At 37.7% G+C, this 12224-nt stretch overlaps 1 long non-coding RNA gene across 3 annotated transcripts; it reads left to right on the top strand.

The window, feature by feature from the left end:
- The first annotated feature begins 4582 nt into the window (after positions 1-4582).
- On the top strand, positions 4583-11087 carry LOC127411175 (uncharacterized). Of its 3 annotated transcripts, XR_007892228.1 has the most exons (5): positions 4583-4675; positions 4776-4881; positions 9057-9170; positions 9381-9810; positions 10438-11087. It is a non-coding gene; the product is annotated as an uncharacterized LOC127411175 (long non-coding RNA). The 3 variants fall into 3 exon arrangements; XR_007892229.1 differs by having other exon boundaries at positions 4655-4881; positions 9392-9810; XR_007892227.1 differs by having other exon boundaries at positions 4655-4881.
- The last annotated feature ends 1137 nt before the right edge of the window (positions 11088-12224 follow it).

Below are 12224 nucleotides of genomic sequence, written 5' to 3'. Positions count from 1 at the left end.
TTTGCAGCACAATGTTGATTACCACGGCACATTTTTTCGATTTATCCCTTATTAAAAAATCGCTTGTTACAGTAAGGCACTTGCAGTGGAAGTGAATCTGGCCAGTCAAACATTAAAATGCACACTGTTTCGAAAGAATAGCCACGAGACGTAAACAAATGTGTTGTTAACATAACTCTAGTTTGGTTAAAACCCGTACTACATGATTTTAGTGTGATAAAATCGCTCATAGGGGTTACAGCGTTGCGTCGTCATGGCAAGAAGGTTGTAACATTGGGTATAAATTTACACTGATAAGGTTAGTGAGGGATTTTATCAAACTGAAATCAGAATTGACTTTATTGCCAAGTAAGTTTTCACATACAAGGAATTTGCCTTGGTGTTTGATGCATACAATAACAATAAACATAGTAAGATAAATAATGAACTATATTTAAGATACAATATATATATAGAAAAAATAAACTGACTGGTTTTAATAAAGGAGCAGTACAGTTGTGAAAATTATGTGCAGTTGTGCAAGGATATGCAAAATATGTGCAGAATATGAACCATAGAAATCATGTTAACGTATAATGTTTACATCTTGTGGCTATACTTTTGAAACTGTGTTTTTTTTATTTTTTTTATTTATTAACTGGTCCCATTCACTTCCATTGTAAGTACGTTACTGTAACCACAATTTGTGCTGCTTTCTTTTAATTTTTTTTATTCAATTAACATTTTTATTGATTCACAGATTTATCACAAAGAAAAAACCACAACATATATATATATATATATAATGAATCACATTTAACATTAAACCCCCACCCTGACCCCCAACGAACATCCCTATGGTCCCAATAGGAATACACACACACACACACACACACACACACACAATAATCATGTATAATTAAAACTAAACTATTCTCTCCAACGCCCCTCCCCGAGAGTCTCCCAAAAACACTAAATAGTTGCCCCATTTCCTATCAAACAAATTCTTAACCCCCATCCTTCTGCTTGACCCCTCCTCGAAAGCAACCACCTTACCCATCTCCGCACACCATTCCGGGAATGAAGGCGCTCCATCCGACTACCATCCCCTTAAAATAACCTGCCTACCAATCATAACACTGGTCAAAACCCAATTTTTTATGTATTTATCCCCCAAATTTATAACCGTCCCATCTCCCAAAATACAGAGTCTGGGGCAAAAAGAAATTTGAGTGCCCAACACGTCTCACACAAATCTCTGTACCTTCAACCAAAATTCTTGGATCTTACCACACCCCCAAAGAACATGGGTTGTCTCTCCTTCTTCTGATTGGCATCGCCAGCAGGTGGGTGTGTCTTTAAGACCAAGCCTATACAATGTAGAGGGGGTCCAATAGAATCCATGTAAAATCTTAAATTGCATAAGGCACACCACATTCATCCGTATAACTGTCCCGAAGGTGTGTTCCTCCCCAAAACAAACTCCAGCCTCTAGCGGAACCAGCACACACACACACACACACACACACAAAAAAGCCGTTCAGTTTCCTCGGACAGTCAAACGAATGTTCAGTGAGCCGGCTGTTTCATAAGTGCAGCAGATGACCTAATCATTCCAATATCCTGCAAAAAATACTTCACAAAACAAACTCCAACCAATAGGAGGAATAAACACAAAGAATGTGCAGATTCATCCACAAACTGTACCGAAGGAGTGTTATTCCACAAAACAAACTCCAGCCGCTAGGCGGAACCAGCACAAAAAGAAACAAAAAAGGCACCCAGTTTCCTCGAACGGTCAAGTGAATGTTCAGTGAGTCAGGTCCACTCGGCTACAAAGCGAGTGCCACACAATGACTTACTCATTCCATTGACTTTATGAAGGACAATGCTTGTTGGGGACAAGTAAATACTTTGCGGCCATCCTTAGCATCTATTCTCAACCTGGCCGGGAACTTCAGTGCAAAAGCGATCCTCCGTCAATACAAAAGTTTCTTGAAGGAGTGTTATTCCACAAAACAAACTCCAGCCGCTAGGCGGAACCAGCACAAAAAGAAACAAAAAAGTTGCCCAGCTTCCTTGGACGGTCAAGTGAATGTTCAATGAGTCAGGCTCACTTGACTGCAACATGAGAATCACACCATGACTCACTCATTCCATTGACTTTATGAATAACAATGCTTGTTGGGGACATACAAGCATTGCATAAATACTTTGCGGTCATCCTTAGTATCTATCTCAATTTGACAGGGAACATCAGTGCAAAAGCGACCTTCTGTTGATGTAAGAGTTTCTTGCATTCGTTGAATCGATCACGTTTCTCTCTTGTCGAATTCGCAAAGTCTGGGAACAAGAAAATGTTGTGGTTCTTCCAAGAAAGCCTTCCTTTACTCCTCGCCTCGTGTAACACAAGATCTTTATTGGATGTTCTCAGAACTTTGGCCAGAATTGATCGGGGTCTGTCTCCTTCCACGGATCTCCGAGCTAGAACTCTGTGAGCTCACTTGATTTCCAGCTTATGGCCTGTTATGTTGAGCAGACTCGGGAAGAGCTCGTCTAGGAATTTCACCATATCTCGGCCTTTTTCGTTCTCAGGAATTCCAACAATTCTGACATTGTTTTGCCGGTTACGATTCAAAAGGTCTTCAAACTTTTCCCAAATGCGTTCCAAGTCTGTCTTGGTCGCTAGCTGGTTAGCAGCTAATTCCCTCTCTGATGACTCCAGATAATCGATCCGTTTCTCGACATCCCCCATTCTTGTAACCAACTCAGTGATCGATCGACGTATTACAGCAAGATCCTCCAAGTCAGCAACGACCTTCGCCAGCATTGCCGACATGTTCAACAGTTGACACTGGAAATCTCCCACTGCACCATCCAAACCGAGTCCCCGGTCTCCGGCCTTGTAAGTGTCTTTTAATGTCTCCAGAGCCAGAGGATTTTGAATTCTTTGACATATTGTCTTCATAGAACAGTTATGGAACAGGGTGTATCGAATCTCACCAGTTTATGACACAAAAAGTATTAAAAACTAGCAAAGTGCGCAGAGCTCTCCGTTCACACGTCTGACCCTCGCATGGTGCCACGTGAAAACTAGTTGAAAATATTTTTGTGTTAATCAGTATTATACCCAACATGATAACATGGGAAGTCGGCATGCTGTTTTCGAGAGTTCAAGTATTTTTCCTTCTAACTCCTGTTTCCTTCTTTTTCCTATTACATTTTACTCCACTGATGGGAGGTTTAGGTTTGGGGGGTATAGTTTAAAAAATATGCATTCCTCTTCACTGTTTTACTCTTTTACATCCTGTACAGCTGAAAATAACTCTCTTTACAACTCGCTTTTAGCACTCCTCTGTGGACATTAGATCCAAAAAACGGAGCTCACACGTGCCCATACGCCCAACAAAACTTACCGCTTTGGCTACTGGGGGCAGTGTTTCAAAATTTTGGTAAGTGCAGACCGATTTCAGCTAAAGAAAAGTCAACCTACTGTCAACCTACTGTATTTTTAAATGCTATCGATTGATTAACTTGTTTTGAACCCGGAACATACAACTTTGAATCTGTAAGAAAGCAAAAGAGCACAACAGTTTGACAAATGTCATACTGAGGGACAAGAATTAGCAAAATAAGGATATTTTTAATTCTGAGAGAGGTTGAGTGTGTGTTAGTGTGTATGCAATTTCATTTTAAAGCGTTTGATTAGACAGAATCCCAAGGGGAAAGGATTAGAGGATTATGGCGTGTTTTCCCCAGAGACGATCGGCCACGCTAGGCCAGCCTAACATCCGTCACAGCCAAATTAATACAGGGCTCAGATAACAGACGCCAACACTTCTCATATCAGCATTGAGGAGTGTGTCCTCTCAGTGAACCCAACTTAGTGTCACACATCTCATACGTGCACAAAGGCAATCATAAAGAGTTTTGAAAAATGGCTTAGAGCCAACCCCAGATTATCAAAACCGCTCAGAAACTTTCTCAGTCTTTGTTTGCGTGACACGTTTGCATTAACACCTCATGGTACAAACACACACACACATACTAATACCCAGTGACAAACACTTCCCATGTAATGCCATTACTGCATGCGCTCGTGTTTTTCCCAAGTTCATTATATTTATAAAGTCATAAGAAGTACCACTTTATGGCAGTGTAGTATTTGAGAAATATCACAAAAGAGGAGTAGGATGTCAATAAACTGCATATGTATAAATATTAGTAAAACTTATAAGGTCACAAAATTAAAGGTATAGTTCACTCAAAAATAAAAAGTTCTGTCATCATTTACTCATCATGATGTTAATCCAAACCAGTATGACTAAGGCCATGTACACACTAATAAATTTTTGTTTGAAAACACATTAATTTTGTTAAAGTACGTTTAAAGGTCTCATCCACACTGGAACGGCACTGAAAACCAAGACTTTCAAAAATGCTCTTCATAACTGCATACTTTGGAAAATGATGACGTTAAAAAACTCAAAAATTTGTTTTCACACTTCAGTGGATTAGTGGACGTGACATTGCTTTCTTCTGTGCAACACAAAAGGAGATGTTAGTTCACCATTCACTTCTATTGCATCTGTTTTCCATACAATGAAATTGAATGGTAACTGAGTCTAACATTCTACCTAACATCTCCTTTTGTGTTCCATGAAAGAAAGGCATATGGATTTGGAACGACATGAGGGTGAGTATTTTTAGATGAACTATCATTTTAAGTCTATGATTTCTAATGCATAAACTAGACTTTTGTATCTCTATATTTTTTCTTTCCTTGCTTTCTCTAGCCTGAATGCTCGTCATGCAAGGAAACATATTTATCTGACAGTTCTCCACTCCAGTGTAACAGCTGAGAAAGACAGGCAAAGAGAGCTGGCTTAGTTGAGACTTAAGGTAGGTTTGTGGTTTTTATGTCACCATATTGCCACATATGTGCAAAAAATGGGCTAATGTGCTCTGCTTTATGGCCTACATAGAAGTGCTAGTTGTTTGGTACTGTATGAGGGGGAAATGTGTGTTGAGATAACAGTTGTTCTATGCTGTATGCCATAATTTGCATTTACACCCCTAAATTTACATGCTGCGTGAATGTTTGCATGTGCATGTAAGCAGGGTTGGGAGGGTTACTTTTTAAATATATTCCACTGCAGATTACAGAATACATGCTGTAAAACGTAATTTGTAATGTATTCCGTTAGATTACTCAAGGTCAGTAACGTATTCTAAATACTTTGGATTACTTCTTCAGCACTGGTAGATTTTTTTCACTTGTTTTGACTATAAAAACTCTGCCAGTACAGTAAGACAAAATACACATGATAAAAATACATTCTCTGAAAAACCTAAATATCTTATGCAGTGTTGTTTCTAAAACAAGATAAATAAATTGTTCTTGTTTTAAGGATTTTGAGATATTTTTACAGGAAAACAATACAAAAGTTATTATCAAGAATACGATTTTTGCCCTAATATCAGAGGTCCTTCTAGAAAAAAAGAAATTATGATCTAACGTGAATTTTCTTAATAAAAAAATATGATCGTGCCTGGTAACGTGCGTGTAAAATGGCTAGAAATAGCATTATTTCTATTTCTTCTGCTCCAAACTTACTTCAAACTTACTTCTCTGTCTGCTCGTATGAATGTAACACATCATAAGAAAGTGTTTCACCGCTGTTCAAATGCACTTTGAGATCACATCATTTATATGTATAAATGTTTTCCATCTGAAAGGACTAAATATTAAATGAAACAAATGACAATTAAATGCAAAGTAATCTCTTCAGTAATCAAAATACTTTTTGAATGTAACTATTCTAATTACCAATGATTTAAATTGTAACTGTAGTGGAATACAGTTACTTATATTTTGTATTTTAAATATGTAATCCTGCATGTCAGCCACAAGTATAATAGTGAAAGTGATAGTGTGTTTGTATAGTATCCTCTGGTGCCATCTGCCAGTAACAAAGCAGAAGTGAAACATAATACCAGCAGAGGCTCAACCAATAAGCAAATGGCAGAAAGTGGGTCAGACAGCTGAGAGGCAATCTGTGAAAGAATGTGTGTGGCTGCAGTGTTACATAAGAACATGAGCGCACGTCTAAACTTCCTCGGGTTGATCTGAAATGGCCATCTCGTCCTCCTTCATCCACCTGTAGCCAGTAAGTGTCACCTTCCTGTGTGTTTGGGGAAGAAAAAAAGATGATGCAACATTGTGGCAACACCCAAACAAAGAGATCTAGTGCACCCACACATACAGTTACAGCAGATAACAACCATAGCTATCCTCCAAACATACATAGGGGTCATGCATTAAAAGGTCGTACATGATAAGTGCAATATTTGTCCTGCCATGATTGGAATGTTAAAAGTAGGAATGGGGGGGCCTGGGTAGCTCAGCAAGTAAAGACACTGACTACCACACCTTGAGTCGCAAGTTCGAATTCAGGGTGTGCTGAGTGACTCCAGTCAGGCTTCCTAAGCAACCAATTGGCCCGGTTGCTAGGGTGGGTAGAGTCACGTTGGGTTAACCTCCTCATGGTCGCTATATTGTGGTTCTCGCTATTGGTGGGGTGCGTGGTGAGTTGTGGGTAGATGCCATGAAGAATAGCATGATGCCTCCACAAGCGCTAGGTCTCCGCGGTAACGCTCAACAAGCCACGTGAAAAGATGCGAGGACTGACGGTCTCAGACGCGGAGGAAACTGAGATTCGTCCTCCGCCACCCGGATTGAGGCAAGTCACTACGCCACCAAGAGGACTTAGAGCGCATTGGAAATTCCAAATTGGGGAGAAAAAAATAAAAGTAGGGATAGATTGTACTTGCATGAGTCTCTGAAAATGAGACATCATTCACTAGTAAAACGGGTCTGATTTGTATACTTGAGACCTATGATATCAATGATTTAACTCAAGTAAACCCACACATCAATAAATTTGTCACAAATATTAGTTCTGTGAACACTAGGCAGTGGGGAAAATTCCATATAAGATTTATTATTCACACTTATTCTAACAAAATGTTTTTCAGATGCTAAAAAAAGAAATACATATCCCGAGACCTTGTGTTTGGAGATAAATTAAAGTTTCTAGAAGCCTTGTTGTGAAATGAAGCACATTGCCCTGACATGTCCTGGGATCCTAATTGAGAAATGGCAGTAAATGGCAATACGTTTTAAGTGACTGTCCTTTAAATGCACTGCCTATACAAGGGTTTCCTGTGTACATGACAAGTAAAACCAGGGGTCACTGAATAGTTTGATGAACATAAAAAAATAAATAAAAATAGCTGTAAACCACTTGCATGAAAATTTACCTACAGTATTCACTGTGCATTTTCAATTCAGTAGTTATATTGGTGTATCATTGTCATAATGTGTTGTGCAATATTTAACCTCTTGAGACCCCAGGGCGACTGCTGTGTGCATTTTCCATTTCCCTTTTTGATTTGTAACAAGTGGCCCCCAATTAACATGCAAATAATAATAATTTTTAAAAAAATCATAATTTGAAGAGCAAAATTGTTTTCTTAAAAATGTATGTCCTCATATGGGGACAGAAGGACTACATTGTGAAATTTTAAATAATATCAAGCTATAGAAAGTCAGATTTCTTTTATCAGATTATTATGTTTCCAGGATTGTTGGTTATTCATGTTTTTGAGACGTTACAGACATTACAGCGGGTTTTCTGTAAACCTGCTTTGGAACAATGTGTATTGGGAAAAGTACATATTAAAACTATACAAATAAAAATTGTTTGACTTGATTTGACTTTTATGTTACAATGTTCTTTCTACTATGGCAGCAAAATCTCAATGTTCTCTTTTTGCACAATCAAAAATAAATAAATAAATAAATAAAAGCCAGTGTTGAAGCATTTTACCAATCAGAAATTTGCATAATTAATTCTGATTCAAAGTAATGGCCAGCATCGTCCAGTCACCGATAAACATGTTAAAATAAAATGTAACATCATAAATTCTGAATCTATATAGGCCTACTGATTACCATTGTCCCGTGTATGCCAACCACGCTGAGATGTCCAAACATCGTCTGCAGCCTGAAATTGAACTTTTCACTGGAAGTTTGGAGTGAATGCACCTTGCTCTTGCCCTTGCTCCCTAATTAGTGAATGTCTTAACCTCCAGTGTGCTGTCTGTCTGCACTGGTCTAAGAACAGTTCAAAATTCCCCTTATTTTCATCCTAACTCCATATAAAGCCCCTGAAAGCAAAATTTTTCAGCTTTTGGATGAACCCATTGATTCTCAATGTGATAATGCACAGTGAATATAGAATTTCTAAGGCCCTATAGTCCACAGATGTGGTCATTGTGTTTAAAAGTGTGCTGTTGTGCAATAAATCGATAACATTTTCAAAATGGCATATCGAATGAAACTAGAGAATCTATTCTTTTGACTCAAACAGGTTTCATTGTAAAATCTTAATGAGATTCCTTACCAGATGTAGTCTTGCTGCCATTGTTGAGATGATGCCATGTTGTTTTGTCACATGACTTGGTGTGTCAAAAGTTTAACCCTTTAATGACAGCCCAGAGTGTCCTGAACTGAGTCCATGTACAGTATATGATGGAATTGTTGCATATTAACATACAAATGGAAAGAGATTCACAAATAGAAAGTTGGCTAACAAATACATTTAGTGAGATCGACAAATAAATGTAAGGAGTTTCACAAAAATGAAATTAATTCACAAATAAAAAGAATGAGATTTATAAATATATGTTAGGAGTTTCACAAAAATAAAGTGAATTCACAAAGAAAAAAAATATTTACAAACATATTTTTTAACTCACAAACACAACTTTGTCCAGCATTCATTTGTGAATCACGCAAATTTTTTTTTTGTATATCGCTTCCTGTGCATTTGCGGATCACTACACGCATTTGTCGATTTTGAAACAAATCTAGCATCAATATGTGCACACAAATCTACAAATAGGTGGACTCCACCCATCGTCTACTCAAACCAATCAGATAATGGCCATATTACTTGGACCAATCGTAGCACATTCTATCTTCAACTGATCACACTTCGTTTTACTATCAGGGTGGGACCAGAGTCACAGCTCTCATGAGCATGGAATCAATTACATACAGATAAGCTCCAAGGCCGCAAACTTTTAAAGAAACGGACGCCATCAGAGGAATACTGTGACTTAAGGTTTGTATCATTTTCTCTCAGTTATAAACATGTGTAGTGTCTTGTTAAATGTCAATAGCTGAAAACTGCCCATTTGTAGTGTCCTGATCATTAGCTTTATAGCTAACCTTGCTCACTATATGTGGCTGCTATTTTAATTCTAACCAAGTTTATTTTTTTTCTTCTTTTTTTCTCCCCTTTTCTCCCCAATTTGGAATGCCCAATTCCCAGTGCACTCTAAGTCCTCATGGTGGCATAGTGGCTTGCCTCAATCCGGGTGGCGGAGGACGAATCTCAGTTGCCTCTGCGTCTGAGACTGTCAATCCGCACATCTTATTACGTGACTTGTTGAGCACATTACCGTGGAGACCTAGCGCGTGTGGAGGCTTTACGCTATTCTGCAAGGCATCCACGCACAACTCACCATGATCCCCACCGAGAGCGAGAACCACATTATAGCGACCATGAGGAGGTTAACGCAACATGACTCTACCTACCCTAGCAACCGGGCCAATTGGTTGCTTAGGAAGCCTGACTGGAGTCACTCAGCCTGCCCTGGATTCGAACTTGCGTGTGGTAGTCAGCGTCTTTACTTGCTGAGCTACCCAGCCCCCCTCTAACCAAGTTTCTTGACTGAAACTCCTAGCTACATAATGGAAATGTATGTATGTGTCGTCAAAACCTTTACTCTTAATGTTACATGGCAGATCCAAACAGACACACTACTAGACACTACAAAAGATCAGTAGTACAGATACTGCCTTTATTAATTAATCATATTAGATGATCTTAGGAGCACAAACCATAAATTAATACCCTATACAGCACAGAATACAAAATCTGCTATGGCATTAATTTGTTTTCACATTATGTTAATATATTAAAAAATTAATTGAAGTAATATTTTAAAGGATTTATATTTTTAGCACTTTGTGTTATGGCAGACCAGTCCAATGTTACTCACAAGAAATAATTATGTTAACCCTGTAAAACAATGTGTGTTTCAATTATTTACTGAGGAAGTATATGGGCTGTGACATACAGGAGGACAATAATAATATTAATAATAATAATAATAATAATAAAAGAGTTGCGAGGATACTGGAGAATTGGTGCTCTCTGCTCCTCATCACAAAAAGATGAAAATAGTTGTGGGACTTTTGTGCTACTGGTGGTAAGACATCACAAAGCTCCATGGCCCAATCTTGTTTGTGTAACAATGTTCTTTTCTATACAGTAATGGATGTTTTTAACGTGTAACTGTTATTTTTTCCAATCATTTGTGCAGAATGCTCTTACCCTGACCATCCCAGACACCTGATACAACACCATGACGTGGCAATGAGGATGTTCATGTACAAGAAGCTTGAGCAAAATTCCAGCACTCCAGTTGTAATGCTTATTTCCAGTGTTTTTGTGTGTAAAATGTACTCAAATTTAATGTTTTTTGTAGTTGCACACCTTTTAGCCAACAGACTTGCTTTATAGTGTAACAAAAACAGACACTTTAAAACCTACTAACCTAAAATTGCCTTGATAGGCATTTGAGAACTCAAAAGATTTGTCAACTAAATGACAAAATATTTTGTCAAATGAGATGATTCATCATTTATACTCATATTCATGTTGTTCCAAACCCAAATGACTGACTTTCATCTGTGGGAGGAACTCAAAAGGAGATGTCCAGAATAATGATCGGGACTGACAGCCTTGCTTTCATTTCAGCCTCATTAGCAGCATCTACATTTTACAATGTATTCTCATATACCACAGAAGAAACTAAATAGTACAGGTTTTTAAAAAAACATGAAGGTGCATTACAGAATTACAGAATTTTCATTTTTAAGCAAGTCAACCCAAAGACGTTATGGTTTATTTCAATTTTGTATTGCACTTTCATTTCAAGACATGACGTTGTCTCTATATAGAAATCTGACATAACAGAAAAATAAAGAATCTTGTATTACACTTTTTAAAAGGTGTCCTGTATTGGAGCTGGTGAGCTAAGTGCTCAAAGTTGATGGGGGGGTACACGGGGGAAACCTCTGAAAAAGGTGGCAATAACCAATGAGTCAATTATCATTGTCAGAACATAAAGCTGTATTTTAGATAGGGACCCCTTAATAGCACCTCCTAAAACATTCACACAAAAGTGCTAAAATGCAAAATTCTAATAAACATTACCTTACAACTGCTTTTATTAAATACATTAACATAATGTGAAACCAAATTATTGCCATAGCAGATCTTGTACACTGTGTAATATAGGGTATTAATTTATGGTTTGTGCTCCTAAGATCATCTAATATGATTATTATTTTATAAAGACACTATCCGTACTACTGATCTTTTGTAGTGTCTAGTAGTGTGTCTGTTTGGATCTGCCATGTAACATTAAGAGTAAAGGTTTTGACGACACATTTCAGTCAAGAAACTTGGTTAGAATTAAAATATCAGACTCATACAGTCAGCCAGGTTAGCTATAAAGCTAATGATCAGGACACTACAAATGAGCAATTTTCAGCAGTCGACATTTAACAAGACACTACACATGTTTATAACTGAGAGAAAATGATATGATCCTTATGTCACAGAATTCCTCTGATGGCGTCCGTTTCTTTAAAAGTTTGCGACCTTGGAGCTTATCTGTATGTAATTGATTCCATGCTCATGAGAGCTGTGACTCTGGTCCCACCTTGATAGAAAAAAGGAAGCGTAATTGGTTGAAGACAGAATGTGCTACGATTGGCCCGAGTAATATGGCCATTATCTGATTGGTTTGAGTAGACGATGGGTGGAGTCCACCTATTTGTGGATTGCCTGCAGCTCTCCTGCAAGAAATGTTTCAGAAGTCACAAATGCACCGCAAGTGATCCACAAATGAATGCTGGACAGAGTTGTATTTGTGAGTTAAAACATATATTTGTAAATAATTTTTTTTATTTGCAAATCTCATTTTATTTATTCGTGAATTCACTTTATTTTTGTGAAACTCCTAATATATATTTGCAAATCTCAATCTTTTTATTTGTGAATTTATTTCATATTTGCAAAACTAACATTTATTTGTTCATC

This window comes from Myxocyprinus asiaticus, chromosome 20, assembly GCF_019703515.2.
Source record: "Myxocyprinus asiaticus isolate MX2 ecotype Aquarium Trade chromosome 20, UBuf_Myxa_2, whole genome shotgun sequence".
NCBI classification, from domain to species: domain Eukaryota; kingdom Metazoa; phylum Chordata; class Actinopteri; order Cypriniformes; family Catostomidae; genus Myxocyprinus; species Myxocyprinus asiaticus.
The sequence above is the reverse complement of the archived record's forward strand: the minus strand, read 5'-3'. Positions and strand labels throughout refer to the sequence as shown.